Here is a 15715-nt window from a genome sequence, read left to right as displayed (position 1 = left end):
GCCCCGCGTCGGGCTCTGTGCTGACAGCTCAGAACCTGGAGCCTGCTTCCGATTCTGTGTCTCCCTCTCTCTCTGCCCATCACGTGCTTGCACTCTGTCTCTCTCTGTGCCTCAAAACTAAATAAACATTAAAAACACACACACGCATCGTGTGATAGGTGCTGTTATTATACCCATTTTACAGAATGGGAAAATAAGGCTTAAAAGGATCACATCATTTCCCTTAGGTTATACAGCTAGAGAAGGGCCAGGATCTGAACCCTGGTGATTTATCCTCAAAGCCCACCTTTTAAACCACTAAATGTCCCTTCCAGTCCTTTTATTTTATTTTTTTAAGATTTTCTTTTTAGGTAATCTTTATACCCAACATGGGGCTCAATCTCAAAACCTTGATATCAAGAGTCATATGCTCCAGGAACTAATCCAGATAGGCTCTCCCCTTTCAATCCTTTTAGACATGAATGGTTATCAAATATGTGACTTTTATTTTGCAGACTTTTTATCTGCCCCTAATCTATACCAGGAGAAGACTTAATATAATATCTAGTCCCTGACCCAGCCTAAATATTTGCTTCTCTGAGGCTGAAAATGGATTCTATGCTATTCCAGAGAGTTAATTCCCAAGAGCTATAAATCATCCAATCACATTTTAGAGCATGGAATGACTGTGAAGGAAAGGAAAGACTGACATCTCAAGTAATTTAGTTTATCAATAACACGTGAACTTGCTCTGATTTAAAGCAATTTACAAAGGGATCTGTACACCTCATTTCAACTGTTTCATCAAGGTCTTGACTCATTGCTGCAGGTTGCATAATTAGTCACATTAATCCAGCAAATGATGGCAAAATGCTTAGTAATGATGTCTAACTGGGGCATTTCCAGGGAACCTTTGTTGTTTAATTAGGAGATAATGGATGAGAGGGTAGAGAGCACACTGGTATAAAAGGCTCTTGCATGTCAATGTGCATATGCCCAGTTCAATACAATGGCTTTTTAAGCCAACTATTCAAATACATTGACATCATTATGGTACATGAATTTAAAAGAGGTTATTATTCACTAACTAATTTTATTTTAACATATACTTAGGAGCAACCAATTACTACTGGGGATAATAAAAGGTGCCCAGTGAACAAATGTACTCAGTACGAAGAATGATGCTTATAGTCACCCCTAGGTCTCCACTTACCTACCATCTTTCCACATGGAGAAGTCGATTTGGAAATTTCTCTCTTATAAATGTAATACCAAACCATTAAATTGTAAAATAATTTTGTGCTTATCTTTTCTTATTGCAGTCCCACTGAAAACAAATGAAGAGTTCGTCCTCTGATTGTGTTTCTACAGTTTGTTTTCAAAAGGTTGTATTTAAATTTACCTTTCAGTTGGATTCTTTAGTTTCAAATAATAGAAAAGCAAACCAAGACTATCTTAAACAAAAAGGGAGATTTATTGGCTGGAGAAAGAGTAGGCTTCACTGTTTGATCAGACTCTGGTTCAAGTCCCAGATGTTTCTTTCCACTCTGCCCTCTTCTGTATCCTTGGGCTGATTGGTGTCTCTCACTGCCAGAAGTTGGCTAACAATGATAGCTGGACCACAGTATGTCTGAAAAGAGAAGAGGTGACTTCTCCCTGCCACCTAGCATAAGTAGGGAGCTTCTCACGAACTGGCTCACACCTGTGAATCCACATGACTAGGTTAATGATGCATGCCAACTGGTTAAGACGTGGGCAACTGAACTAAGAGGGCAGGGACTATCCTTTTCAGGCCCATCAACTTCTCAAAAGGTGGGTCCCCTAAGACCTTCCAACTGCCCACTGCCCCCTCTAGTTGAGAATGGGGTCAGACACACTCAAGTTGTATGGAAGTTATCCACAGAAGGAGGGAGTGTGGATGTTGTGAAGACAATTTTAATGTCTGCTGCCATTTACACCAGTAACCTAGGTACAGTGTTGGGAGAAGTCATTTATGTTAGTTATGTGGTGACACTGAACTCCAGGACTGGTTGGTCAATCTTACCATTGCAAAACCCCTCTTTTTGGCCAAACTCAGGCTCATCTAAGCTTTTGTCTTGACTAGTCCTCAACCGTGACCAGTAAGGACTATAGATCCTCAGTATAAAAGATTTCATTCAACCACCCACACTAGGAGACCCAGGCAAGCAGGGTCATAGTTTCTAACAGCTTGATAGTTTCAGGATGACCCTAGTCCTCCTTAAGTTCTTGACTGGAAAAACTCAAGGCTGCAAAAAGATTCACCATTTGGTCCAATCAGCACCTGAAGATAGCACCCTTGTTTTCCAGTCTCTGTGGGAAGGCAGGAGCCTAACTTGAATAAGCATCAGTGAACAAATCCAATGACCTGAATGCATTGACCAACTTTCCTCCCCCCTTTTTGTAAATTTCTACTTCCCCAACTCTTCTCCAGCCTCCACCGCTTCCCCACTCCCCCTGAATCCCACATTCTCCCTTTAAAACACCCAGTCACCTCTGCACAGATAGACGATGAAGTTGACTTATGGTAGACTCTCTTCCCTTTGTGCCTTTAAACAGTGTCCAGGCATTGCTTATCTTGGACATCATGTCATTCAAGAATGACTTCCAAATCCCTATTCCTTCTCTGTCCTCCCATTATTGTCATTTCCCTGGGTTTATATAACACAGACTTTATAGTAAGACTCATTACTCTGAACTTCAGAGAACTGCTAAAGCCTTTGATGTGTCAGTACCTTAGAAAAGCAACTGTCTACAGATCAGAGATGTAGTTTGAATTAGTTGTTTTTATAACTGATAGTATTGTGGTAATAAATAAACACACAACACATGTATAATGTAGTTCATTTTATAATTTAAAAATATTTCATAAAGGTTTCACTTCTCTCATCCCTGATTGATGGATTTACTTGTAGATGACAACATCTCATTGAAATAAGTATCCTGATGTTTTTCCAGAGATGAGAGCACATCTCCTTTTCTGGAGAAGAAGAGAGATGAAGCATTTCCCCTTCTAATAGGCTTTGGGAAGTTGTAAAGTTCAAGATATTAAGGCAGATAATTTATGAAATGCTTGCGTAAATTCATTTATTCTGTCGAAGTTCTTCAGCCAAAAGCCACCAAAAGCAGATGAGTAGTACAAGTTGAACTTATTACTTAAGTGAGTAATAAGTAGCACTGAGTGAGAACACACTGTAGGGAAAATGGGGTATCCCCATAAGAAAGCATTGAAAAGAAGCACTTATACAATTTGGGTGAATTGGAGGAGGCCTACAGAGTTAGAGATTTTCTCTAGACTGGATAATGTCTAAGGCTGAGTATCTCAGTAAGTCTTACATATGGGGAGAGGAGACTAAAATAAAAATAAAGCTGTAAAATCACTCATTTTAGGCAGGAGAAATGCCTGCTATTTGTGGGTGGCATACAGACCTTGTTTTGTCTGAGCTTAGACAGAATTATGAAGTTGCTTCATCTCGTTTTCTCATGGTCTCCAAGTAACCTTGTTTGAAGTTGGTGTTCTGTGAGATTGTTTACCTCTAATGGGAGAAGAACATTACTTCCCCATGAGTGCCAGCCCAACCTCTGAAGGTCAGGGGCTGCTCTCTTCTCCTATCTCAATCCACTCAACATTGTTAAGTGCTTATTGTGTGCTGGGATATCATCACCACTTAGAAGTGGTTCCTGTCTCTAAGGAATTTACAACTTTGTGAGAGAAAAAAAGCAGGTAAGAAAAAGAAGATTGGCATGTATTCATCAAGTACAGATTGTGTGCCTGCTGTATGTCAGGCTGTGTTGGACATGGGATATGTTAATTTAACAGACGAGCAGAGATTGCTGCTCTCATAGACCCCTTATCCTACAAGGAAGGGATTCTGAATAATAAACAAAATAAAGAAGTATATTATCAATTTTTTTCAAATGGAAAAGTAGACGGAGTTAGGTCAGGAGAAGTGTGAGAGGGTGAGGTAGACTGAATGTTCTTCTGGGTGAGAAGGTAGATCTGGTACAGCAGACAGGCTGGGAAGACTAGGAGAGGAAAACAGATGATCGTTCAGGCATAACCTGCAGACATGTTTCCCGTTTCTCTTTGAAAGTATACAAACCAAGGAAAAATAATATCTGGGTTGTTTACTGATTTTATACTAGAAGTCATGTTGAACATCAGTATGGCTTTCAGGAAGATTACCTATTTTTTATAGGAACAGAAAGTAGTTTTGATTATGTTCTCTCATCTATCTACATTTTATGAGATTTTGAAATTGCAAAGCAAACTTTTAAATTTTACATTGGAGGAAAGGAGGAAGATATCCATTGGTCCATATTTGCTTACTTGCCTACTCTTACGTTGACCAAGTTTGTTGGTTACAGACCTTGGACTATGAAATTAATGTGGATTCTTCCACTGTCACCAGACCACTCTTGTTCTCTGTCAGCTTTGGAGCCCTGGACTTCTCCTAGATTCTCATTTCTGCTAGTGCTTTTAAAATAGTGACATGCTATATTTCCTTTGAGTTCATCTACTGTCTGTCTGTCAATTAACATTTTCTCCTATCAGGGCTTCTCTCGGGTGAAGAATTAGCCCAGTTTTATATTTTTCTTAGGAATATAGTGGGTCATGACAGGGAACTCTGGGGAGATAGTTTCTCCATCTAAATGGGTAGCAAAGAAGAGGTAACTGGACAGTATTTCTCATGTCGGGAGGAGAAGCTGTGCTACCTGTTCACGAACGTGTTATTAGCTTAATTCTTTTCTTCCCTGCTTCTCATTTTGGCTGTTAAGGAGCTTTCTTAGGAATAACAACTACTCGCTTTTTAAAATTAGTTGGTTGTTTCTTATGTCTCTGAGGTATTGCCTATTTTTCCAATTTCATCACAAACAGATGTAGACTTGGAGAAATAGTACTGGATGAAGTCTATCTTCTGCTTTTCTAGTTTCAATGCTCTTTCCTTAAGAAAAGAATCCCAGCACAGGAAGGGACCTTAAAGGTCTTCTGGACTACCCTTCCCGGCTACACCCAAGACCCCAACTAATCATGAAATTCTGTGTGGAAATGTCCCCCATGGAAAGGAATTCATTTCCACACAAGGTAGCCTGTTCCATCTTGCCACAACGCTGACTCTGTGTGTGTGTGTGTGTGTCTTCTACTCACTTAGTATATAGCTCTAGCACTAGAGGCCATGAGGAAAAATCCATGGACTCTTTTGGGCAACAACATTTCAAATAATTGAAGACTCTTCTAATGTGTTTATTTCTCTGCCTTCAATGTTCTCCCCTCCAGGGTATCATCAGTTCTTGCTTATATATTCTTACTGTATCAAACGTGTTCCACTGCTCCACAAACTTGAGAAAACACAAATCCCTTAAAAGAAAACACAATATGTTATATATTGTTGACTTCAACTAGTTGTTATTTAAACCTATAGAAGTATAAATGGGGCATAAAGTTTCTGTTTCTGTTTCTTAACCATGAAACTTAGAATTTGTAAGTAAGCAAAAGTGATGCATCACTTACATATAACACCCAGTGCTCACTAACTTCTACTCCTGAAACAAATATTACACTATATATTAACTAACAGAAATTTAAATAAAAACTTCAAACAAACAAAATAAGCAAAAGTATAAAACTGATAAAATCAGCAACCTTATATAACAGGACAGATTACATTTGTGTTTTTTTTGAAACCAAATTGTTTTTAATGTGAAGACAATATGTCTATGATGCAAATTCCTTTGATTTCATCATGCACATATTTCTTGATGCTTTGTGCTAACCCAGTTTTCCTACCACTTTTTCTGTATATACAATGAGGAATAAAAAAATGTTGTTTCATAGAGTAATTATAAGAATTTCATAAAATCAAGTATGTTTAGAACAGTTCTTGATGCAGAATAAAATGGCTATTCTTATTATTACTTATAATTTATATTGCTAGTGCTAAAGTGTGTAACACCACTTAACAGATTTGAATGAAATACAGTAACACCTGGTTGATAAATGTCTTCCAAGTTCAGAGCCAGCTTCCAGTCCCCAGTACGGCTTTTGAAATTTGCTCTGAAAATTCCTGGTCATGACTCTTTCTAAATTAAACAGATTTGCCAGTTGCGTGCTAGAAAACATGTTACCCCATGCAAGCAAAGCCAGGAGAGATTCGTAATAACATAGAATGGATATTCCTTGCTGCATTTCACTCCGTCAGCCATGATACTTCTATCAAAGGGCTGAACTGCTATGTTCAGAATCAAGAAAATATTATTGACCTAGCTTCATTACTTTGGTTGGCCTGAGATGGATTAAGTTTTGATTTTCTCTGTCTTTGGATGTAATAAATGGCAGCAACCTGAAGGTTAATGAACTGCTTACAGAGTTTTGCTGTAGTGAAACTTTACGAACATTTCTTTCTATCTATACCACAGTAAAGACTAGATTTATAGCTTTACTTTATGTCGTGAAAATATATTACTTCCTACTGCCATTCACCAAAAAGACTTTAGTTACTCTGTAAGTCAAAGAACACAATGAAATGGGCAAAAGATGTTGTTACTTTTAAAGATCTTATCAAAATAGAGGTCATCTCCTTAGATTCATTTGTCTTTTTGAATTATGATATTTTGAGTCATGAAGTTATATCAAACCTTATGCTCAGGTGTTTACTATGGGACAATGGAATATTTTGACTGACCACCATCCCTGAGCTGGCTCTTTGTGCCCAGATGCACCAGCGGAGACACTGTATTAGACAAGATTTGAATAATAAAAAATACTCAAAATTGTATTAGCTCAGTTAGAGTTGTTGTTTGCTTTCTCATTCAGAATATTTGTTTAAAGACACACTGAAGAACACACACACACACACACACACACACACACACACACAGCCTTCTGGTGTATAGCTAAAATGAAACTAAAAGACTTCGGTTGTTTTGAATCAAGTTCTTTCATAGTAATTTCCAGTAATTGTTTTTTTAAATGTCTCTTTCAGATCAGAAGAGCTGTGGAAGACCTGTTTTGCCCTGGTGTATACTTTTAGAAGTTACATTGCTAGACTTTTAATTCAGGAATATTTCAATTTACAATTTGGAAACTGGGGGATGTGAGCTACTTGAAGACTTTCCAGGTGATATGGACCAAGTAGTTTTTGAAGACTCCATTTCCAGATTCTTGACCTCTTTGTGTCCTTTTTTCCTAAAAATGATCTGTATAAGAATGCAAGGGGCAAGTCTCCATGCTGTTGCCCTTGGCTCCCTCTCCTTCACAATCCCTGTGCCTTTACCGTATCAAAGAGAGGCAGACCTCTCCACTGCCTGAGATCTTAATCTGATGCTTCTCTGGGGTTTTAAAACTTCTGTGTCAATTCAAGATGGTAGAGTCTGGAGTCATCCCTCAATAAAGGCACAACAAAGCCATGGAGATGGTCCATACAGGTAAAGCAGGGCATCAGAATGAGGGTACTTTGACTTGAAAAATACTCCAAACTCAGTCACATCATAGAAAATGGGCCTGCCACAATGATGATACTTTGACACTTTTTTATTCTCACTTCACCTTTTCCATTCCTGGAGCATTGTCAAGGAATGCATCACTATGGAGAGAAATTTCTAAAAGAATGAAGTAGAGAATCTGCTAAGTCTGAAATAGAAAATGCCCAGAAAAATACTGTAGGTCACCACACTTGAATTTAGTTCATTCAGGGAGAAAACTCTTGGCAGAGTTCTGTGTCTCCTTTATCTGCCCATTCATCTATCCATCTATCCTAAAATATTAGAACTGCAAAAACTATTAAAAGGCTGGTATGCACAACCCTCTGCATGTTCCCTATGCTTGGTCATGAGTAGATGCTGGTGAATCACTTCATTCATCCCTGTCTCTGTCTGAGACTCAGTGCATATTTTGCAGGATTTCAAAGAAGAGAGAGGAAACAGTTTCATATTTTTTTTCTAAAGATCACTCCTATAAGGAAAATATATTCATTTTCTATGCTGCATAACAAATGACTCCAAATTTAGTCACTTAAAACAACAGCGATTTCTTATCTCATAGTGTGTGGGGGTCAGGAGTCTGGGTATAGCTTAACTGAGTGTTCTGCTCAGGGTCTCACAAGGCTGATGTGAAGGTGTTGGCAGGGGCTGGTACACTCATCTGAGGTTCAGAGTCCTTTTCCCAGCTCACCGGTTGTTGAAAAAATCCCTTTCCTCACTATTGTATGACCGAGATCCCATTTTCCTGCTGGTTGTTATCAAGGACTGATCTCCGCTCCTGGAGGCCGCCCATGGTTCCCTGCTGTGTGTGGCCTCACAGGTAGATCACAACGTGGTCATTTGTTCTCTTCCGTCCAGGTCAGCAGGAGCATGGCCACTGCTTCTCTCTCTGTAAGGGCCTACCTGATTAGATGAGGCCCACCCACAATGATCTGTCTTTTGTTGAACTCCAAGTCAACTGATTTTCAACCCGATCATGAGGACATACCTGCTCATTCTGCAGTCAATGCCTACAACTAAGGAAAGAGATTATATAAGGTATGTATGCCATCGGGTAGGAATCTTGGGGACCAGGACAGAATTCTGCCTACCACAGTAGACCCCTTGGCTCTTGATCATTTAGATTCCTCCCCAATGCAAAATACATCCATCCCTACAAACGTTCCCAAGAGTCTCATCCCACTGCAGTGTCCATTCAGAGCCCCAAATCTCATCTACATTTTAGCAGCTCATATACAAAATGCAAACCAGTGCCAGGTGGGGAACAAGGCTGCCAGGTATAATCCATTGGGGCACAAGTTCTCTCCGTCTGTGCGTATACAAAAAGACATAAATTATTTGCTCCCAACATGCCCAGTGGGATAGCTACAGAATAATAGTTGCAGATATTGTGGTTCAAAAATGAGAAAATGGAAGATACAACCCTACATACCCATTAAAGGCAGTCCTGAAATCCAGGTGAGCAAATGAGAATTCCCTGATCAGATTTCAAGGCCCAGGAATAATTCTCCCTGGTTCCCAGATCCACTGTCTAGGCTCTTGGTTCTCTCCTCTGACTCCTTCCTTTTTCATGAAGGAGTTGAGGAATTTTAGTAGCCAAGTGGCCAGCTTCCTGCAGGGAATTTTGGGAATCCAACTGTCTTTTTTTTTTTTTTTTTTTTTTTAATTTCCTATTCTCTTTGTCCTTTTTAGCCCAAGATGGCCATGTTTCTGCTGAAATAATTTCCTTCAGCTTATGAGTCTTTAGCAAATTTTACTGATTTCACTCCATTTGATAAAAGCTACTCATACAAGTGTTCTCAAGGTAATCATTTAACTCTCTTAGGCTGCAGTAAGTAGGCTGAAGGACAACAGCCTGAAGCGTCATAGAGGCCTTCTCACTTGGCCAAGGCACACTTTTACTCTCTTGAAAGGGCCTTTGTATGGCTGAGTATGCTCACTTTTTCATCTTCCTGAGGTTTATTTGTTCATCAGTTGATGGGCTTCAGGATGTTTCTAGTTTGGGGCTATTATGAATAAAGCTTGTATAAACTCTTGTTTACAAGACTCTGTGTGGGCATGTGTTTTCATTTCTCTTGGGAGTGCAATTGTTGGGTAATAGGGGAAAAAAAGATTACAGGAAGCTGTAAAACTTTTTCCAAAGTGGTTGTACCACTCCAACCAGCAATACATGCAATTTCCGATTGCTCAGTGTTTTAAACTTTAGCCATTTTAGTGGGTGTGCAATAATATCTCTCTGTGATTTTAATCTGAATTTCTCCAGTAACAACATATTTGGGCATTTTTTGTATGCTTATTTGCTACTGATTATAAATTCCCTTGTGAAGTGTCTATTCAGGTTGATTTGCCCATGTTTTTAATAGACTTTTTTTTACTAGAGAATCGGAGGGATTTTTAAAAAATATATTTTCTGTAAACAAGCTATGTTTTCAGGTATAGGTTTGGCAAATAGTTTCTCCCAGTCTGCAGATTTTCCCCTTCATTTATTTTCTTAAGTGTTTTTGATGAGAAGTTTTTTATTTTGATGAAATGTAATTAATCAAAAATTGTTTATAGTGAGTAATTTCAGAATCCTGTCTAATAAATATTTGTCTAGTCCCCAGGTCATGAAGATATTCTTGTAAGATTCTTCTAGAAGTGTGAGTTTTATCTAGAAGTTTTTACTGTTAGGTCTCTAATCCACCTTAGATTAATTTTTGCATGCATGTGAGGTGTGCATCAGGTCTGTTTTACTCCATGTAGATACCAATTGTTCCATCCCCATTTGTTAAAAGGACTTTCTGTTCCATGCGTCCTGAGGCTATTGATGGTAGTGCGCTCAGTTAGGAACGCGCGCACCACTCACCAAGGCACCCATCATCGCTCACAGGAAGTACCACAGACACTTCTACAGCAGCCACTATTTATGGCTGGGCCAGCTCTTACCATTTTTATTATGATCAAAGGACACACTTTAGCAAGAAATCATTATGTAATTTTGAGGAAGAAAATGAATGACTCACAAGTCCTGTAGGGTAGAGGGCATACCCAAGAGACCACATAGAAAAGCCTGGGTAGAGAGAGAACAAGAGTATGAACCTGGGTTTCTGCCTTTATTAGGGTGCAAAGGTGGGGTATCTAGGGTTTTGTGGCTCATTCTTTATTGTTTAAGGCATAAGAGTGGGAGTTAGTAGGAAAGGAGAAGTGGGATCATACATAGAGTCAATTATCTAGGTCACCTAGGGCTTTCAGAAATAAGGACCTTCATGGGAGAAGTAATCTGGTTCCTTGTCTGGTTGTTTTGCTGCTAGCTGTGCCTTAAAGTTGGTACTATACTTATTCAAGATGGAAGTCTTTTGAAATGGTTGCCTTGGCAATCCAAAGCTCAATGTCAGGCACTTATATCACACTTACATCTTCTCATATAATTGCTTTGGTGTCTCAGTTGAAAACCAATTAATTGACTGTATAAGTTTGGGTCTCTATCTGGACTCCCTGTTCTGTTCCATTATTTATTTGTCTATATTTATGCCAATGACAAACTATCTTGTCTCTTATGCCTCCATAAAATGGTTAAAGTAAGAAAGGATATTTCTCTAACTTCATTTTTTTCAAGATTGTTTTGACTACTATAGGTCCTTTGAATTTCCACGTACATCTTAGAATCTACCTGTCAATGTCTATAAAAATGCAAGTTTTATAGGTATTCATGGAATCTATAAATCAATTTGGAGTAAACATTGTGACAGCATCTTCTGATCCATGAACATAGTATATTTTTCCCTTCATTTACGGTTTCCTTAATTTTTCTCAGCAGTGCTTTGTCATTTTCAGTATGCAGTTGTTGCATATATTTTGTTAAACTCACTCCTAAGTATTTTACTTTTTATACTAATGTAAGCAAAAAGCTTTTAAACATTTAATTTCTTTTTCTTTAAATTGTTTTCAAATGCTTATTTATTTTTGAGAAAGAGAGACACAGAGTGTGAACAGGGGAGGGGCAGAGAGTAAGAGGGAGACAGAATCTGAAGCAGGCTCCAAGCTCTGAATTGTCAGGACAGCTCGAACCCACAGACTGCTGAGATCATGATCTGAGCTGAAGTTGGATGCTTAACTGACTGAGTCACCCAGGTGCTCCTAATTTCTGATGGTATAATTTATTTTTGTTTATTGACCATGTGTTCTATAACGTTGACAGATTCAGTTAATAGGTATAGTCACTGCAATAATATTTCATAAGTTTTTTTTCCTAAACTGGCATTTATTTATTTATTTTGATATATATTTTTTACTTTTTTATTTTTTCTGTCGATACTTCCTTTTTAAAAAATAGTTTATTGTGAAATTGGTTTCCATATAACACCCAGTGCTCTTCCCCTCAAGCGCCTTCTTCCATTACCACCACCCCTCTTCCCCCCCTTCAGCCCTTGGTTTGTTTTCAGTATTCAATAGTCTCTGATGATTTGCGTCCCTCTCTCTCCCCAACTCTCTTTTCCCCTTCCCTTCCCCATGGTCCTCTGCCAGGTCTCTCCTGTTAGACCTATGAGTACAAACATACAGTATCTGTCCTTCTCCACCTGACTTATTTTGCTTAGCATGACACCCTCGAGGTCCATCCACGTTGCTACAAATGGCAGATTTCATTCTTTCTCATTGCTGTGTAGTACTCCATTGTGTATATATACTACGTCTTCTTGATCCATTCATCATAAGTTTTTAAAAAAATAGATTTTATCTTTTAGAGCAGTTTTATATCCACAGCAAGATTGAGCTGAAGGTATAAAGATTTCCCATATACCACCTACCTCAACACAGGCATAGTCTCCCCCATTATTAATATCCCACACCAGAGTGGTACATTGTTACAACTGATGAGCCTACACTGATGTTCTCTATTTTCCATTCTTGCTAGCCCTTGATATTTCTTGTCTTTTTGATAATAACCATTCTAACACATGTGATGTGATATGTCAATGTGCTTTAAATTTGTATTTCCTTGATGACTAGTGATGCTGAGCATCTTTTTTATGTGACATTTGCATGTTTTCTTTTGAAAAAATGTCCACTCAATTCTTCTTCTCATTTTAATTGGTTTATTATTATTGTACTATTGACATATATGAGTTTCTTATGTATTTTGGATATTTAGTGCTCATCAAATATGTCATTTGCATGTATTTTCTTCCATCCACAGAATGCCTTTTCATTTTGTTGTTTCTTTTGCTGAGCAGAAGCTTTTTTATTTGATATAGGCCCACTTGTTTACTGTTGATTCTGTTGCTTGAGCTTTCAGTCTCGTGTACAAAAAATTATTGCAAAGCCTAATGTCAAGGAGTTTTCCCCTATATTTTCTTCTAGGAGAATTATGATTCCAAGTGTTATATTAAATTTTTTATTACATATTGAGTTAATGTTTGTGTATGTTGTAAGGTAGGGACAGAGTTTCATTCTTTTGCATGTGGATATCTAGTTTTACGAACACCATTTATTAAAGAGACTATCTTTTTCCCGCTGAGCATTCTCAGCTCCCTTGTTTGACAGTAGTTGATAGTATATTCCTGTGTTTATCTGGGCTGTTGATTCTGTTCTATTGGCTCATGTGTCTGTTTTTATGTCAGTAGCATACTGTTTTAATACTCTAGCTTTGCAATATAGTTTGAAACCAGGATGTATAATGCCTTCTGCTTCATTTCTTATCCAAGATTACTTTAGTTACACAAGATCTTTTATGGTTCCCTCTGAATTTGGGATTGATTTATTTTATTTCAGGTAAAAATGCAAATGAAATATTCTTTTAAGTTTATTTATTTATTTTGAGGGAGAGCATGAGTGGGGGAGGGGCAGAGAGAGAGGGAGAGAGAGAATCCGAAGCAGGTTCTGGGCTGACAGTGTAAGGCTTGAACTCATGAACTGTGAGATCATGACCTGAGCCAAAATCAAAAGTCAGATGCTTAGCCACAGCCACCTTGCAATAGGAATATTGATAGGAATTGCCCTTTAATATAAAGATCACTTTCAATATTATGGACACTTTAAGAACATTCTTTCAGTCCATGAACACAAGATATCTTCCTATTTATTTGTATCTTCTTCAATTTCTTTTGTCAATGTCTTATCATTTTCAGTGCACAGATCTTTTTCCTCCTTGGTTAAATTTATTCCTAAAAATTATTCCATATTATAAATGAGATGGTTTCTCTTTATAACTCTTTCAGGTAGTTCATTATTAAAGTATAGAAATGCAACTGATTTTAGTATGTTGATTTTGTATCCTGTGACCTTACTGAATTTGGTTATTAGTTCTAACAGGTTTTTGGTGGAGTCTTTAGGGTTTTCCATATATAATATTGTCTCATCTGCAGCAGAGACATGTTTACTGCTTCCTTTCTGAGCTGGGTGAATTTCACTTATTTCTCTTGCCTTGGGTAGAACTTTCAGTACTAGGTTGACTAGGAGTGGTGAGAGTGGACATACGTGTTTTGTTCCTCATCTCAAAGGAAAAGCTTTCATCACTGAGTATGACATTAGCTGTGGATCTGTCATATATGGCTTTCAATATGTTGAGGCACATTCCCTCTGGATTCAATTCATTGAGTGTCTACCATGATGTTGAATTTTAGCAGATGCTTTTTTCTGCACCTCTTGAGGTGATCATATAGATTTTATCTTTCATTGTATAAATGTGATGTATCACATGTATTGCTTTGTATATTTTGAACCAATCTTGCATCCTATGAATGAATACCATGATCATTTTGATGTGCTGTGGAATTGGTTTGCTGGTATTTAGCTGGAATTTCTACATCTGTATTCACCAGGGATATTGGACCGTAGTTTTCTCTTCTTACAGTGTTCTTATCTGGCTTCCATATCAGGGTAGTGCTTGCCTTATAAAACGAATTTAGGAGTGTTTCTTTCTCTCAAATTTTTGGAAGAGTTTGAGAAAGATAGAAATTAATTATTCTTTAAACGTTTGGTAGATTTTACCTGTGAAACCATCTGATCCCGGGCTAGACTTTTCTTTGTTGGGAGATTTTTGATTACTGATTCAGTCTTCTTACTAGTAACTGGTCTGCTCAGATTATCTACTTCTTCAGGATTCAGTCTTGGAAGGTTGTATCTTTCTAGGAATGTATCCATTTCTTCCAGGTTATCCAATTTGTTGGCATAGAAGTGTTTATGGTTATCTCCTAATTTAAATTCTAAAATCAGGAATCTTTTTACCTTCTTTTTCTCTACTCTGTATAATTTACCTCAGATTAATTCATATTTTTGAAACCTAATAGTCCTGAGATGTTTAAATGAATAAAGGAGAGTTTTTAATAAAGATGTGACATGATTATGACTTTTGAAGTGTGATATATCCTTACATAACGCATTGTATTTTCCCAGAACTTTTTTAGACGTGGGAGTCTAATTTATAGCAGAAGCAAAAAGCATGATCTCTACCCATTGTTCCATTTTGAACTTCATTATCAAGCATTCTGTCTTGTCTTATAAGTAATCCTTGGCAACATTCTTTGTTTTGGATCAACGTTTCTTTTATCTCGCACCCTTAACCACTAACGTGCTTATCCTCATGGCATCTCTTAGTCTGTGCTGGTCCGCAGCCTGCCCCTGTTCCACTCAGTTGCTCAGCACCCCCCCCCCATCAACTGACTTTCCACCGGGTGCAGCTAATTGATGAGAGGCTGGAGGATTAGGGAGGGGACAAGACAGGTCATCTACCCTAGTCTTCAGTGGCATGTCTGGCGGTGCCTACTTGAGACTCCAGCCCCTACCAGACAGACCTGAGGTGATTCCAGTTTCCATTAGGTGGTGCCGGCCCCAGGTCCCAAGTGGCACTGTTTCTTCCTTTTGTCCTCAGCCTTAGGGCAGTAGTAGCTTTCTACTGTTGCTAATCTCTGGGTGGTCTGCTGCCTCCATTTGGCTTCTCAGCATTCTGACTGCGGGTGTAACCACTTCCCTGCAGGAAATTCCCTTTGTGGTCAATGTTTGAGGAACTTTTTGTTCTTCTGGTTAAAAACTAATGGATACAATCACTTACAGAACGCCTTATTCTCTGATTGTCTATAACAGCATGCATTTTCACAATCATGACTCTCAATGGTCAGTGGGCCAGTGACCAGGACAAAAATTCAAGGCTCTGTTGTAGTTCTTACAGAAAATAAAATGGAACTCCATAAACACAGTTTTATCCATAATAAAAGCTACTTACTAGTAATTAAGTAAATGGATTACTAAAGGTCATGAACATTAT

General features: G+C 38.2%; 1 long non-coding RNA gene across 1 annotated transcript; it reads left to right on the top strand.

Moving 5' to 3' along the window:
• Nucleotides 1-1306: 1306 nt before the first annotated feature.
• LOC115304842 lies at nt 1307-9474 on the top strand. Its single transcript, XR_003914633.1, has 4 exons — nt 1307-1364; nt 6981-7115; nt 8335-8514; nt 9302-9474. It is a non-coding gene; the product is annotated as an uncharacterized LOC115304842 (long non-coding RNA).
• The last annotated feature ends 6241 nt before the right edge of the window (nt 9475-15715 follow it).

The sequence above is a fragment of the Suricata suricatta genome, chromosome 10 (genome assembly GCF_006229205.1).
Source record: "Suricata suricatta isolate VVHF042 chromosome 10, meerkat_22Aug2017_6uvM2_HiC, whole genome shotgun sequence".
NCBI classification, from domain to species: Eukaryota; Metazoa; Chordata; class Mammalia; order Carnivora; family Herpestidae; genus Suricata; species Suricata suricatta.
The sequence above is the reverse complement of the archived record's forward strand: the minus strand, read 5'-3'. Positions and strand labels throughout refer to the sequence as shown.